The 17,205-nt window shown below is 46.3% G+C and overlaps 1 long non-coding RNA gene across 1 annotated transcript in view; it reads right to left on the reverse strand.

Annotated features, from left to right (window-relative positions):
• The window catches only part of LOC147650190 (uncharacterized), a 35,680-nt gene extending 28,964 nt beyond the window's left edge, over window positions 1-6,716 (reverse strand). The window contains exon 1 of the long non-coding RNA XR_015277014.1: window positions 6,560-6,716. This is a non-coding gene — a long non-coding RNA (uncharacterized LOC147650190). The remainder of the gene's footprint in view (window positions 1-6,559) is intronic.
• Between the last annotated feature and the right edge of the window lie 10,489 nt (window positions 6,717-17,205).

Here is a 17,205-nt window from a genome sequence, read left to right on the forward strand (position 1 = left end):
ATATAAGGAAAAAAATTGCCTGGTGGAGGGCAGTCAAAGAAGAGAGATTGGGCAGTCTCCATCCCTGGGAATTTCCAAGAACAAAGAGAACAAGTCCTGGATTACCTGCCCAGGCCCTACAGCAGACCTTGCTTTGAGCATGAGGTTGAGCTGGGCAATTCCTGTGGTCCCTTCCCACCTTAACCTTCTGTGACCCCGTGTTCCTGTGATACTGCCATTATTTATTTCTTTTGTTACTTTTGGGTAATCATAAAAATGATGAATACACAGCATCTCATAGGGTGTAGCAAGATTTATGCTCTGCCTGAGGAGCTTCTCTTCTGTTTTTCCTTATTCACTACAGGCATTTCAGTGCTATCCCTGTCAAAATTCATGGCTCCATTGTGCATGTCCTCACATCTGAGATTTTGACTCCAAATCCCTGAAGGTGTTTAACACACTAACCCCCACTGAAAACAGTGCTCAGCCCTGAAAACAGTGCTCAGCCATGTTAGGAAATGTCACCCTAGAGGGAGCCCACAACTGTAAAATATAATTTCTTTTGTTTTTTTCTGAAATAGTTAATACAGGCCATAAAACAAGGTTACTGGATGACATAGATGCTGCCAAGCTGGGGGAAAATTAATGAATTTACTCTTACTGCAAACATTGAATTTTTGCATAAGCATGAAAACACCAAAGCTCCTCTAACAGCAATGAATGGGACTGTGCTCAACTCACTGGGGAAAAAGATACTGAAAATCTTGCCAGGACATTACAGTCCTACAAGCTGCAGGTTCAAAATATAGTTAAAAATCCTTGTTTTGAAATATCAAATCATACTTAGAATTGTAATTATTCTATTATGGAATGAGGCTTTCTGCTGTAAGTGCATCAGGCAAAAAGAATTGTCTTGGCCAGGAATAGGACTTGACAGAAATATGTGGAGATGTGTAACAGTTCACCAAAAGCATCAAAAGGCCATAACGTTTGCTAAACTAAACAACAAACCCCACAATAATTAATTTGGAAAACATGTGAAGGTATTTCCCATTTACTTCTGATGCTCCATCTAAGATGTGTTGAGGTTCATGCAAAGGGTTTTGTGGGAAGGCTGAGAGAATTGGGATTGTTCAGCCAGGAGAAGAGAAGCTTTGGGATGACCTAATTGTGGCCTTCCAGTGCCTGAAGGGAGCCGAGAAGAAAGATGGAGAGAGATAATTTTAGCTCTGGAAACCAGATTTATGCATCTGGAGCCCCCATGGAGATCGTACTAGAAACACTGGGCAAGAACAGTCCTTGCATGGAGGGCGAATATTCCAGCTTTTCCTTTGCTTAGTGCTTCTGATAAAATGTCCCTGCAATTCTAAACTGGTACAGGTTATAAATCCTGAATTTTAGGAAGAAGGCAGGTAGGGAAGGCAGGGTGGAAACTGCTCAGGGTATGAGTTGAGCTTCATAAGCCACAGCAAAAGGGGCCAATGTGTTAAAGAAAAATAAAATTAAGCAATGATATTTTGTGCATTCTCAGCAAGTTTTCAGGGTATTCAGATGAGCTGTATTTGGTTTTGCTACTCATTTAGAATATTTTTAAGAAGCAACAATTTTCCATGGCTGAGCTTGTGCAGCCATTCACAAGAGAATTACAACCCCAGGAGGAGAGGTTCTGAAAGACAGGGTGGCTTTGGATGCCAGGCCTTCCACTGCTGTGCTTTCAGAGAGTATTTGCTTTGTGTGTAAGCCTTCACCAGCATTTTCTGAGAGTGAGTTGTGTGGTGGCCTGGATAGCTATAGGGATCTGTGGGCCTTCTTGAAATGCTGCCCCTGAATTGCAAAAAACATGGGGGAGAAGGGGAGGAAGGCAGAGGAAAGAAGAGGTCAAACTGAGCCTGTTTTCAGACCAGAGTTGTTTCCTTACCATCAGCCTTGCTTGCAGCCTCCTCTTTGCTGTTTTATTCCCCTTCCTGATCCTCTCTGTGAAGGAGGCAACAGCCCCTAAAAGCCCCCCCAGAGGTCCCATCCCTGTGTGTGAGAGCAGCCAGGGACGAGGGGAGCAGAGCAGAGCAGGCTCAGGATAATGTACTGCACAGAACCTCTGAACACCTCCCCTTAACCAACAAATATGACTATTAAAAAAATACATTTCATAATAACAATTCAGCTCTGCAGTCAGGTTCTGCAGTGGCTGAGTGATGCTTTATTAGCTCAGACATTGCTGCGTAGAGAGCACTTGCAGTCTTTGCCCTTACACTTAATAACTCACTAAGCATGAATGGGTTCAGTAATTCATTCCTTGTCTTGTGTGACTGCTCAGAAACCTCATTGGGTTGGAATTTATGGCTTGTTCTTGCAAGAACAAGTGTGAGCACCTCCTGCAGGTCTGTGCCAGCCCCCTGCTCAGAGGTGAGGGGAGCAGAGCAGCTCCAGGAGCAGCACCTCCTCCTCCTCAGCTGTGCTGAGACGGGATGAGCACATTTGCATCAGGCTTTTGCAAGAATTTGGGGTTGGCTGCTCCCTGATCTTGCACTTTGGTCCTCTTTGACTTCTAAGCAATCATCTTTTTGTGCCACTAATCATGGAATGAAGTGTTTTGTGAGGCTGGAGCACAAGTACACTATGACCTTACAAAGACAAGAAAGGAAATCTTTGCCAGCTAAAGGAAATATGGATGCACTTCTGAGGTAATTATTGAAATTTGCTTCCTGAAGAATTCTTTGATGGACTCCTGGACTCACAGAGAGCAGAACTGCCTGAGCTTGGGTTTAGCAGTGCTTCCTCAGTATTTTGAAGCTGTTTTGTCCAGCAAAGTGGGGCCAGATCGACCATTTCTGATGGCTGTAAGGCAGAATCATGAAGGGAAGGAAACAAAAACTATAAAACCCCAATATGGTTTAATGAATGTGTAGTGTAATACAACCCAACAGCACAACCGAGGGCATGACAGGAACAATAAACAGGTCCATGAACCAGAGTATATCTGAAATTCTCCCCTCCATGGTGGGACAGCAGTGCTGTACAGAGGAGGATTGACTCCTCAGGACTGTCAGTTAAAGCACAGACTTTTAATGGAAAAACTCTTGATTACTGGCAAATATTGCCCTTGAAAAGCTGCCTGAGACAAGCAATAGACACAGCAGTAAGCAGCCAACAGGTTCTACCCACAGCTGCTGATGCATCCCGTGCTCAGAGCTGTCACTCAGCGCTGGGAGACCCCAGCCCTGCTAAGAACAGATGTGGGCAAATGAGCAGCCTTGAAGGGAAACTCCAGATCCTCCAGTATAAACATAAGGCAATTAACATTTCCTATGGGTTTTTTGTGCTGTCCTCTTTACTGTTTTTAAAGATGGGAACACCGAGTTGAGTGACAGATTCTTCCTTCCTTCTCCAGATCCTATTGCTGTTTCCTTGCAGTAATCTCCAATGTTGGCATTTTCAAAGAGACTGAGAAAGTGAGAGTCCCAAAAGGGACATAAACATCCAGTGCCCTTGGGAAAGCCTAAGCTAGACTATCTGTGAACATGAAAGCAGAGCCTCCCAAACCTGTGAGGCAGAGACATGCTGGGTGGAAACGAACAGAGATGGAGCGATGTGATTTATTCAAGGTCATTCACAATGTTAGATGCAGAGCTGGGAAACAGCATTTGTATCACCAACCTCCCTGTTAGGATTTCAAACACTGAGTGATCCTTCCTCTCCCTCAAAACACAGACTCTGTTTCTTCACTCAGCCAAGCTGGGTGTAAATCAGGAGCAAACACCTCGCAAGTCCCTGGTGTTATTTCATGAGTGAGTGGGGAGCTGGGCTGTGCCTAATGCTCAGATTCTCCAGGGATTTCAGCAGGAGTCAGTTGCCTAAATACCTTTGTGAATTAAGTCTTGAGTGTCTTCATTCATTAATGAAGAAAAAGCAGGGGAAAGCACAGCTGTAATTAGAGCAAAAGGAATGCCAGGGAGTAGCTGCATGAATAGTCTCTGATATTAAAAAGGATTGGCTCCAAGCTCACTGGTGCTCATTGGCATGAGAGAGAGTTCTGCTCACTGGAGCGTGCAGCAGTGCTCTGTAAATATGAGAACCAACATATTCAGTCCTGCAGCCATTTGGAGGGTGAACATTTCCAAGTGGAAAGCGTGGAAGGAAAGCCAAGTGTGCATCCCCTGGGAGAGCACGTGCAGTGGCAGTGTCCACTTCAAGGGTCACCCGCCCACGGCAGGGAACAGGAAACTCCATCCACCACGTGTGAGAAACCCCAGATTTTTCAGTTCTAAATGTTTAGGACTCACATGTGATGCTTGGGACTCACATTCTGCCCTCGTGCAAGGGAAGAGTCTGCATAAAGTTGAGCTGACAGGAAAAAGGTGAGCAGTTTGTGGGTGGGAGGAAAGGATAGCTGTTGAAAATTGCTCAAGGTGAGAGTGCAAAACATCTCCTGCAGCTCCCCACATCTGTGGCTGGAGCCAAAGAACTTTCAAGCCAAAGACTCCAAGAGACCAGACATTGTCCAAAGATTTTTTGCACAAACTCTTCCTTGTCCATGGCTCTTGTAGCAGGCAACTGTTGGACTTGTGCTAAATCATCTCCAACATGATGATTGTGTGCAGCAGAGCCTCTCACCACCTGAAAGGTTGGGGAATCACATCCTACCAGGTCATGTCTAACCAGTTTTTCCTGTTTGGAAAACCATAATGAAGTACATTTTGGGTCAAACCCTCTCTGTGGCTGTGGGCATGGTGCTGGTGGTGCCTTCTGTTTGCTCTCAGAGCCAGCTTTGTGCACACACACCAGTACTGGTAAGCTGAAGTGCTCTGGAAACCATGGGGAGATGAGGAGAAAGAAACCAGGCACGAAGGGGGATTCACCAGGCAAGAGCTTGGCTAAGTGTAAAGGATGTGGGAGCAGGATGATTTGCCCTGGACTCAGAAGCCACCAGATTAATTTGATTTGTGTATATTTATTTGTGAGATGGGCTGAGACTGAATGTTAAGATTATTTTGAGTAATGTCTCTGATGCTTTGACCCTAGCAATGGAGATAAATTATTTGTGAAATTACTGTGATCTTAGCTGGATAATCTGATTGTCATTTAACCAATACAACAAACATGACCAAACACATGGCACAGCTTTATCTATAAATCAGATAGCTTCAGTAAAAACCTGTTCAGAGGGTTTTTTTCAGCTATCCCAGGAGAGCACCAGCCTTGCTGGAGCTGGTGTGGATGCAAAAGGGCCACCCCTGCCAGCAGAACCATGACTTTGGTGTTTGTTGGGCACAGTTGGGATGAGGAATAGCTTTCCTTTGAACCTCTGACACACTGGAACAGACAACTGAACCTTTAAAATCCCAGTCCTTGTTTGCATATGAAATAGGAATAGCACTGCACAATGGTAAAAGAACAAATTCTCTAAATTTAGTGTAATTACTTAATTTGATCTCTGAAACTAATAATAAGCAATGCTAATTTAGCTTCCTGTTATCTTCTGAATAGAAACTGTGAATTTCTGAGGGAATTGGAATCTGCCTGGTGAGATCTAAATTTAGCTCAAGTAACAAGTGGCAGCCCCTATCTAATCCCACTTTAATCTGACACCTAATCCTTGGATTTGTGCAAAAATTAACACCTTCTGCTGAATTTCCTTCTGCCAATGTGTGTGGGATTGTTTGGGCACTCGAGGCTCTCAGGTACGAGCCAAATTTGTGGATGAAATAGATAATTTTATAAATATTCTGGGCAAGAGCATCTGTTTTATAAACTTGTCACCAGGAAAACTTCTGCAGCTTTTTAGCACATGGTTTGAGAGATCCAAGAAGTGTCTCTATAAAACTCATCCTATTAGCTGGAAATTGTGGGGGTTTTGCCACGGTGGACAAGGACAAACGGCCTCAGAGACACAGAAAACATCCTGAGCAGAGATCCAGGGTACACAGGACAAAGCAGCTGGGCACTTCAGCTGTCTTCTGCAGGCACAGAGGAGTGAGAGCAGCTCCTGCTGCCTCCCAGCGAGCCCTGCAGAGGAAGCAGCAGCACTTTGTCCCACTGCAGTGGCCCCTGGCCATGTTTGGGACCAGCAGGGGCTGTGCCTGCCCTGCCACCCCTGCCCTGCCACCCCTGCCCTGCCATCCCTGCCACCCCTGCCCTGCCACCCCTGCCCTGCCACCCCTGCCCTGCCATCCCTGCCACCCCTGCCCTGCCATCCCTGCCACCCCTGCCATCCCTGCCACCCCTGCCCTGCCATCCCTGCCACCCCTGCCATCCCTGCCACCCCTGCCCTGCCATCCCTGCCACCCCTGCCATCCCTGCCACCCCTGCCCTGCCATCCCTGCCACCCCTGCCCTGCCATCCCTGCCCTGCCATCCCTGCCACCCCTGCCCTGCCACCCCTGCCCTGCCACCCTTTGTCTCTCAGGTTTAAGCCCTGTCCACTGCAGAGGCTGATGAGGGTGGCAGACGAGCAGGGATGCCTTAGACTTCCCCAAGCATTTGCACAGAAACATGAAGCAACCAGCCTCACTTGTAGACAAAAAGGTTAACTCTCCTCACCCTCCAAAAATATTAAAAAAATATAATAGGGTATAAATACATACCTTGGAGTAGAGTGGGTTTTTTCCCCTCTTGCCTACGCAGTAGATTATAGTTAATTAAACCTCTGCTCACATAAACAGAACAAGAAAGGATGTAAAAGTAATGAGCTGACAACACGGTCTGTGTTATGCTGGGCTTCTAAGAGAATTTAATTTGGACAAGAATTATGCACAGGCTGAAAGACAGTCCATTAAACTGAGCCAACTGTCTGGAAAGAGATAAAACAAAAAATAGAAGTGCTCTGCCTCTTGTGAAACAAGTACCAGGCTGCACCTTCCCCTTACTTTGAGGGTGGCAGGGACAAGCAGCCAGGTGACCACGAGTCTCTCCATGGGGTCAAAGACACCTGGCACCTTCTAGATAAACATGGATAGTACTGACTCTCTAAAGCCCATTTCACTTAAATCCCTGGGAGTTGATGCTGATGGGAGCTGAGAAATTAAAGGATTTGTTGCTTTCACTTTTGACAAAATAATTTTGAGCAGAAACTTTTAATTGTCTAAGCAATTTTTTTTTTAAAAAAAAAATCTACAACTGTTGTTCACTTTGGATTTAATAAAGCTTTACATATTACCTCTTCTCCACCCACTCCTAAGGAGAAGAATTACATTATTTTTAAGTTAAAATGTTTGTAAAAGGGGCCACCTTAGTTTAGCTCCTATGTACAATGCTCATTTGTTGACTGTTTATCTTTGTGATTAAAATAAACATTAGTTAATATCAGAAGCAAAAAATAAAAGCACACTACAAACAGGTTTATTTTCCCTTCAGTAGCCTTGGAGACATTCACCTTAAAGAGCTTTTTATCATTTATTCCAGTATTGGCTCTGAACAGGTTCATTGATTTCAGGGCAGGCACTCCAGGTGCACTGAAGTAAGTGAAAAAATTGAGCTGTTTCTGTTTGTCCCTAATGCTTTGTTCAGCACTTTTGCCTCTCCTGTGTTTGTGGGAACCTTCAGGAGGTGCAGGCTGCAGCTTTGTATCAGCACTTAGAAAGGGAGGAAGACTCTGAAAAGAGCATGTGAAGGAACATTTCAATTTGCCCTGTTTCTGCCAGCTGGCCAGGTGCCGAAGGAGAGCACCAGGGGAGAGCACAGCGCTGGATGCTGAATGGAGAAGTTCTATCTGCTCCCTTGCACATCCTCAGCCTTTGCTGCCTGTTTGGGTGGGCAGCGCTGATTACACTGCAGGAGCATTATCTCCCTGCTTCCAAAGGGATGAAATCTGGCAGAGTCCATTTGGTTTGTATATTGACAATAATCCCTTTGTTTCCAAGAACCACAAAGGCCCTTAAAATAAATACCAAAGCTGAGCAAAATAACACTGCCAATGTTTCGACTGAGATTCTGAGAGAAGCTGGGCTCTCCCTCAGCAGAACATTTATAAGAAAGGCAGAAAGGGCTGGAAGTGCTGCCCCACCAGCTCACAGATGATGTTTGCTCCCACAGCTGCACGTGGGAGGTTTGGGGACACGGCTGTCACTGCACCCAGCTCTGCCAGCAGCACTGGCTCCATCCAGATCTCCCAGTTTCTCTAATAAATAAACCCAGCTCTGGGCATGTGGGACAGGTGCCTGGCTGCTGGAGGGGTGTGTTCTTCACCATGTGGGCTCTGAGGAAGGATGTGGGGCTGCAGCAAAGGAGGGGGTGTTGTGTGAGGGACCGAGGGACACATGGCAGATCCACAAGGGCTTTTCTCTCCTTCTGGGCATACCCTGCCCCTCAGCCCCAGCTGCACTGAGCCCCAGCAGCCCTGCAGAGGGAGAGAAGCTGGAGCAGAGGGTGGCAGAAGAGCTGGGTGCTCCCACAGTGAGCTGCACTCCTCTGCCCACCACATCCAGAGCAAAGCTGGGAGATGTGGATGACTTTCCTTGTGGGATTGATCTGTATTTCAGGCCCCAGGGTTTGCAAATAAGCTATTTCCAGTGAGATGTAGGCCAGCTGTACAAAAGGTATTTGTTAAGTCACATCTATGAGCATGTTCACACAAGAGCTGGTACTTGCAGACTTTCTGAAATTGAGCTGGGATTGATCAGCTCTTTGACATGACCTGGCAAACCTACTCTACTCTATATTAAAGGTGCTATAGGAAGAGGATAGCTCCCCAGCCCTGCAGCACTCCTACAAAGCCAGGCATCTTCTGCCCATTTCTTTAGACACTCCTTAGCCACCTTTCCCATCCATCTCAGAGGTTCATTGCCATTAATCCTGTGTTTTGTCTCCATTCAGGGTGCATAGCCAGGACTTGGCTCCTTTTTTACAGCCCTACATTTACATAAGTTCAGTTTTTCTTTACAGCTGGGTGTGCTGAATACAAACTGATGGTGTTTGAATGTACCTGCAGCCCTGGAGCTGCTGGGGCCCACAGTGCTGCACATCCCTGCCTGGGGGAGACTGAAAACAAACAAAATTCTTTTCCGTGGTTATTTTAACAAAATCCACGCTCAGAGAGATCCTGCAAAAATGACGTGTCCCATGCTGCTGGTGCTAACTGGAAACCAGGTGGAAATTCTTGCCAATAAACACTGATTTGCAGCTGACCTTGGAGCATGGTCTGAATCCTTTACACACCTTCTGGGTGTGTTGTTCCCACTCTGTGTGTCCAGGCTCCCACCATTGCTCCCCAGGTGCTCGCACCCTCTCCAGCCCTTGGACATCCCGTTAGATCCTGAGCTTTCCTGCCATTGTCTTCTTGTTATTTGTGGGGGATTAGAAGTTTAATGCCTCGGAGTTTAATGGCCTCAACGGGTGGAGAGCGTGGCACTGGCTGTGAAAATGACAAAAATCGATAGCTAATCCAGTGCAGTCAGTCAACCTTTTCAAAGCCTCATCCCTATTGATTTCCAGGAGCTGCTCTTCCTGTCCCTTGACGTAATCAGTCTGTTTGCTCAGCAGACACACTCGCTCTCTTCCACTCTCCCCCTCACTTTTTTAGGCTTTTTACACTTAGAAATGGATTACTTAGATCCCCCCAGCTTTTCATCTCTGTGGCTGTTGTCAGAGGAATGATTAAAGGGGAGGCAGACTGGGCAACCATCTCCTACAAATCAAGGGAGAGCTGACCCACGGTGTGATGGATGTTCCAGGGAAGGAGCAGGCAGCTTTGACGTGGGAGAAATGGAGAACATCTGGTCAGGTTAGATAGTTACAATTCAGGTGGTGAACACAGGAAAAGAAAGATCACTCCCATCTCCTTTCCCCATCACTTTGAAGATGCCTCAGAGTCACCACACTGGCAGAAAAGTCCCTGTGGCTCTATATGAAATTAGGGATTGAGTTGCAATACCTTGGAGCAACATTTCCTCTTGCAGAGGGGATAAAAGGGTTTTTCCTTCACTCACACTGCTCTGGCTGTTTGAAACACAAATTATAGGGCATCCAGACACCTTTTTAGAAACCACCAATATAAAGTCACCTGTTGTTTGAGCCCAGTGTAGTGGTGCTGAGCTGGGTCACCCCTGGGCAGAATGCTGGAATCTCTTCTGGATGTGTCTTTCCCAGTGCTGTGCATCCACACCTCAACATTGCCTGTCCCCAAAACACCACTAAAAAGCCCGAAACACCACCCCAAAAGCCACTAAGAAAGCAGCAAGGCAGGCAGGAAACTTTGGCCACAGGCTGGGAGCAGGCTCAGCAAGGGATAAGCCAATCTTCCCAGACTGACTCATGGCCATCCACTGCTCTTAAATAGGGCTCAGTTCAGAGCAAACTGGAGTGTGCTTGAGATAAAAACATCCAGTTAACAGGTGTGCTTAGTGATGCTTTAAACCAGCTCTAAGAACTGAATTGACCTAAAAGGTAATAGGAGAATAAACATATGTTGCATTGGCAAATTAAAATAAAACCCAACAACTGTGATGGCTATGCAGCTGCTGAGGCATGTGGGCGTCTGCAGAGGGTATATCTGCAGTGTGAGAGCGCCCCAAAAACACTGAAATATGCTGCAAAATGGATGGCAGAGCCTTTCCCTGCCCATGGCCCTGCTATCTCTGCCCAGTGCCCTGGCAGAGAGGGCACACTGCAGTCACACAGGCTGCAGCAGCCAGCGGTGGCCACACCTCAGAGCAAGACCCAAACTTGCAAATTAAGCACAGAAGGGAGACCAAAAAGGGAAAGCAGATTACCTGGGACATCCCAGCAGCTTCCCCAGCCCTGGAGTCAGAGCAGGGCAGTGCTGATGTTTGAGCTGGGTGGCTGCTGTCCTTTCAAAGGCTTGTTCACTGCTCCGAGCTGACCTGGCACTGTTAGCATAGGGAGATAAGGAAGCATAATTTGCTGTAATGTTTTTCTCCCCAGGCTGTTTTGTCGTGCCTCAAACACAGCAGATTAATTTTGCCTGTCAAATCCGGTTACATTTTATTCCATCTCCTGTAGCTGGGATCAGAGGGCAGACATTTATCAGGCGAGCAATTGAATTACCAAACTGCATTCCTAAACCAACTGAACAAAAAGCCCCTTTGTGACTCTTTTCTTGAGGGGGAAATCCAAACACCCAGTATTTTTCCTTGGGAGTTGTACTGAAACATCTGCTGTCATTAGACCCACCAGAATGACTCCAGAAGAACAGCAGCTATGGAAGAGCAAGATCTGCTCAGCAGAGACCCATATCTGAGCAGCACTCTCCATGCTGTTTCCTCTGATAGAAATCCTGCCATCCACACAAACAAATCCTTTCCTGAGCTACAGCTTGCAGCAGCAAAGGCACCTCTGAGCCTGTTGGTCCCTTCTGACCCAGGCTAGCACCCTGTCCAGCACAACAGGCTGTGGGGTTTGTGCAGTTTTATTCCCAAATTATCACTGTGTTGCACCAGAGCCAGGCCCAGGCTCTGGCCCCTGGGGATGTCACTCCTCCTGGTCCGTGCTCCAGGCTGGTGGCTGCATGATCCCTCTGTGGGCTCTTCCCCACTGCTGCTCTCAAGGTTGTTCTGTCCCTTTTGCTGATGAGAGACAGAACTGTATTTTCTGGTGACAAAGAGACGATTCTTTCAATACAAAGGATGCTGCATTTGCCAAGAAGAACAGAAGGATGCCTGCAAGGCACAATGAGATGTAGCTGACTGTATTCTGCTCCTGAAGGCTGGTAGCTCCCTCAGGTGCTGGCCATGGTCTCACTTGTCCATGGAGTCCTACATTGCCTGAGTTTCCAACTCTCCATCTGCCAGCCTGCCCCATCTGACAGCCTCCCTGTCCACTTTCTGTCATCTGCAAGGGTCACTGCCCCACTCTGAGCCTCAGCTCAGCTTTGGAAGACCCTGCTATACCAGCAAGGAGGGCACAGCAGCAGAATTCCCCACTCTGTTCTTGCAGCTGTCTCCTCACTGGTCTGACTTCCCTTTCCAACATCCCTTTTGATCTCTCCCACACAAATAACTCATCTGAGAGGGAAGGGAGATGTGTGAACAACACCCATGGGAAATTAAATTGTTTCCTTTGACTGTGAGGAGCACACACAGAGGTTTTCCTTGTGACACCTCTGCTCTGACCTGGGCTCTGCTCCTGTTCCCAGCTCAGCACAGGTGCCTGTCTCAAGCTCAGCCCCTCTGCTATCCCCTGTGGCCAGCAGAGTCTGGCTGCCACCAGTTCAGAGCAAACTGGAGTGTGCTCCAGTTTTGGAGCGCTCCTGAGCTCTCCAAGGACCAGGAAAAAAGAGCAGGTCATCAGCAAAGGCAGCAGAGATTGATAAGTGATGTAGGCAATGTGATCTCTGCAGTGTTCCTAAAGGTGCCATTTTTCAGCTGAGATGCCAAAGCAAAGTCTTTCACTACTTGTAATAAATAAAAATCCTATTTTTAATATTCTGCAAGGGTAAAGTTCTTATCCCAAGGGCAATGACTACATTTTCCTGTGAGTGGAGGTGTTAACCTTGTTGTACTGACTACATTTTAACCTAAGTTATTGTTAAAAAAGAATGAATTTTTTATGTGATTACGACCTTTTCCAGGAAAGCTCAAGGCTTTGTAAATGCTGCACAACACTTAAACTCTAGAATAAGGAACAACAGGTTTGACTAGACCACACTAAAAATAACTTCACAGCTTAATAGGACAAAATACTCCTGCTGAAATGCTGAAAATTAGATTCCCAAATCTATATTTAGGCACTACATAGAAATGCACCTGATTAATGAATGATGCGTTTCAGACCCCACATTAACCATTCAGTTTTGCAAATTCAGTGTTAATTTTCCAGTGGCCATAACTAACAGTGATGGGATTAGCCTGCTGCTACATAAACAGTAAACAGGTAATTACTTTCTCATGCATTCATTAAACATTTAACCAGCATTTATACATATAAGTGACATATAACAAGGTAGCTTTAACAAGTTCATTTGGGATTCAGATTGCAAAGATGTTAATTGACATTTAATAGGTTTGTAATTGATCTCTGTCATCTTACATTGTAGGAAAGTGCTAAAACATAATTCAGCACAATGGAAAATAGTACAATGTAATGCAATATTCAACATATCACCAAGATACACTATTATTGCAGCTACATAAAGCTAAACTAAACTATACAAGAAGTAATTTACTAGTTTAAAACCGTATTAATCTTCAATATTTTGCTTCACACCACCCACAGAATTTTAGGAGGCAGCAGTTTCACATGGCAATTAAGAAAATATGTTTATATGTAGTAATGGGGGGCTACATAGTTATATCCTGTGCATACATACCCAGCCCATTGCTGCTTTTAATAATTAAATATGGATCAGAATATTTACAGAAGCCCAGATACTGATTTTTGTGAGTGGTGATGTACCTGAAATGGTTCTGTTTATTATTATAATTGCCTGGTGCTTATACATTTATAGCTCTTTCCAGTGACCCAGAATTACACCAGCCCATAAACCAAAACCCTGCATCTTGCTTGTGTGGCTGTTTCTGAACAAATATATATGGATTTTGTCCAGGTAAAACATTTCTGGTACCTTGGAGCAGGACATTGAGATTTATCATGGGATCAGCTTTTATAGCAAGGATCCATCATTTGTTGTTTTATGACAATCGAGCACAATTCAGGCCATGAGGGGCACAGAGACCCAGGGGAGGTGGAGAGCCTGTTCCAGTCTGCTATAAAGATAGGGAAGAAGGAGAATTAAGAGGACTTGGCTGCATTAATTATTCCAAAGAGTGCTGTCTGCATCAGAGGTGCTGGCACTGCCCAGGCTCCCCAGGGAATGGGCACAGCCCCGAGGCTGCCAGAGCTCCAGGAGCGTTTGGACAGCGCTGCCAGGGATGCCCAGGGTGGGGTTGTTGGGGGGTCTGGGCAGGGCCAGGGCTGGGCTGGGGGATCCTGGGGGTCCCTCACAGGATTTCTGTGACTCTGTGATGTGGAGAGCCAGGCAGGCAGGGGTGCCATTGCTGATCCAGGTGCAGTGTTTGCATTTGCAGCCTTCCCCCTTGGAGCCAAGGCTGTGAGTCACCTGTCGGAGGGCAGGGAAATGCCCTGTGCAGAGCATCAGGGAGGGCTGGAAATAACCTGGCTGCCTTAGCATCCTCTGGAGCTTTCTCATCCATGGAGACAGGGCCTGATTTATCCAGAGGGGTGGGAGCTGCATGGCTGCTGTGGGGCTGTAACTCGTGTCAGCCCCACTGGTTATTCCACCTCTTATCATCAAGTGCTGTCAGGGGCATCTCTGTCCACATCAAACCATCTTCAGAGGCTTCTTGTAACTTCACTCCCTGTATGGAGCTGTGGTCTGATTAGGAACTTTTCTACCCAGTATCAGCAATCTGTTTCTGATGATTTTATGTGGATTTTCCCTCACTGACTTTGGGTTCTGAAAAATGAGCAGCTAGCGCTGATCACGTAGAGTTTTAATCTGGGAAGCCACAGGACAAGGCTGCCCCTCAGAACTCAGAATATTCTTTCTCAGGGATTTATAAGGGATACTGTCAAGCTGAATCTGCACCCACTGAACCTGATTTCTTCAGGAAGGGTTCTGAAATTCCCATTATCTGCCAAAGGAAATACTAGCAGAAAAGATTGTTAAAGGTCACTAGAAGGCAGAGAGACGGATTTGTCTGAGCCCTTGGTTCCCATCTGCCCTATGTGGATGCTTTGCTGATTAGTTGGAAGAGGAAGCACCTCGTGTAATCTGAGCTAGGGCTTGGTACAAACACATTTGAGATTTCAGCATTTCCACATGCCTAAGCCTGGTTTTGGAGCCTCTGAGGCAAATGTATTCAGTCTGTCACACACATGCAACCTACCTGAGCAAGTAATTCCGCAAAACAAACACAGAAGTGCTTACCCACCGGTGGCCATTTGTTTACTTTCAAGAGCTGCTGAACATGTGAAAATATTGACAAGGCTGGCGAGTCCCAGGAGTGGCTTGGAAACGCTGGAAGACTTGAAACTTAATTATCATTTGTGCTTGTTTGTTCTGGAGTTGTTTAATTTTTATGAGTTCTGAAAACTCACGTGTTTAGATCTAGGCACAGAGAAGAGTTTTTATGCAAACAAATTATTGTTATTAACTGTTCCCATAATACCACTGTAAATGAACAGTCACCCAGGGCAGTACAAACACACAGACATCTAGCCAGGATACCTGCTCTCTCAGCAATGTTCTTTGTGGGAACTTCTGCAGATCAGCAAAGAAAGACTATTTTCAGCTCCAGAACGGTCCCAAACCTTGTCTTGGGTTGCAGGGTGGGCAAACTGCAGCTCTAGAAAACGGCAGGAGAAGGCACCAATCCCCTCATTGTCCTTCTCCTGTTCTAGTTCAGCCCCCTCCCAATGCCAGGATTGCAATACAGCTGGTCTCTGTTCATCTCAGGCCTATACTGATTATTCAAGATGAAAAGGAGCAATACAATCCAAAACTAATATTGTGGATATAACGGAGCCCACTGGAGCACCCCCGTGTTCTGGGGAAGAAGAGGAACCAAGCAGAGTCATGGAGGAGCAGATGGTGTCACTGATAGTCTGTGAAAGGTGTAAGCTGAGCCTGTGCAGGGCTCTCCCTCTCTTTATTTAAGTTTTCCAGCCAGGGACTGAAGGAAATACCGAGAAGGAGCTAATTCAGCTGTGGGTTGTAAGAGCTGGAGCACAGGAATGGGCTCTGATGCTGCCTGCCAGCTCTCTGGAAGGCAGTGGGATGCCAGGGAGGAAAAAGCCAGGAGCTTTCTGTTCTGGCACCTTTAGGGTGGGAGCAATCACTGCTTCCAGTTCTGGAGGTGGGCTCCTGAGAGGGGGCAATAGTATCTTTCCTTGGTAAGGAAAGCACCTAGCCCCAGTGTTGGTGGTGCAGATGATGGCCTTCCAGCAGAAACCGAGACCAGCAACAGCTTTCTGTCCTGGGAGAGCAATTTCTGGACATTTTCAGTTTTGGTGCTGTGGACACTGAAGCCATTTGGGGCTCCTGTGAGCTCCCTTTTGTGCTATAAATGTGGGAGCTCATGACCAAAATGAAGATGCACAGCATCCCTCAGGTTTTGTATTTAATTCATTTTGGCAAGGTCTTGCTGATGAGTCATGAGACGCCCTACGTGTTGGTGGATGTGTGTAGGAAACAATGAAGTGATCCCTTAAGCTACAAATTTACAAAAATGGGAGCCCAGTCCCTCAGCCAACCTGTCAGTGAAGTTCTTCCTGCAGAGACCTGGATTTAGAGTTATGCATGGCTGGTGGCCTGTGTTTTATACATATTTATACCTACAAGTAGAGGGAAGCACCTCTATAACATGCACACAGTCAGAGTGGAGCAGTGTCCTGGCAGTGATGTGCTTTTGGGGTATAAATCATGTCAGCATCATTTCTCCCACTGGCCAGGCTGCGTTGGGCAGTGCAGTGCACACTACACTGACCATCTTCTGACTGCTCTGGGGGACAGAACGGCTCTGCAGACCAGAGGAAATGCTCATCCTGCTGCAAAACTGTGCACTGATATTTGTGCTAATGCACTGTGTACCTGCAAGAGCTTACTCTGAACCAGACTGCTCTCCTGGCTTAACTGAGATGAAAGATGCAGAGCCTGGGCAAGGCACTAACATGCTTATGGCTGAGACAAAGAATTACCCAGCTCTACAGGCTCCAGGAATAAAGTCAGACAGTCATTTACTCCCACTGATGGAGACTGGTTAATTCTCATAGGTGAACAATTTGTTCATGATATTTATTCCTTGTGCTGATCTGTGAGATTTTGGTTACTGCTGTGACATTTCACAGCTATGTTTACTACTCCATGGGCTGTGTGGGCTTGAGTTTCTGCCAGTCAGGTGGGTGCTACAGAGGAGAGACTGTAACAGGTAAAATTAAAATGAGTGATCTGTACTGGAGATGGGGAACAAAACCATGCACTGCTGTTCTTGTCACCACAATAACAGAAAGAATCACTCCTGGTAAACAAAATGGAAACGTTGTCACTGGCAGAGGCAAAAATTTTGAGCTTTCGGATTAAAATTTTCTGCTTTTGATTCATCTCTGGGGTTCAAGCCATTCCTCAAGATTTCTGCACAGAACACACTGCCTATAAAAGGAAAATAAGCAGAAAACAAAAATATTATCTGCTGTCAGATTACAGGGGTGTCATTTTCTTACACACTGTATTGTCCTCCAGTGCCCCACACCCTTGCTCGAGCAGCTCTCCCAGGGTGTCCCTGCACAAAGCCCTTTCCCTGGGAGGAGAGGCAGGTGC

Source organism: Cyanistes caeruleus, chromosome 16, assembly GCF_971803275.1.
Source record: "Cyanistes caeruleus chromosome 16, bCyaCae1.hap1.1, whole genome shotgun sequence".
Taxonomy (NCBI): Eukaryota; Metazoa; Chordata; class Aves; order Passeriformes; family Paridae; genus Cyanistes; species Cyanistes caeruleus.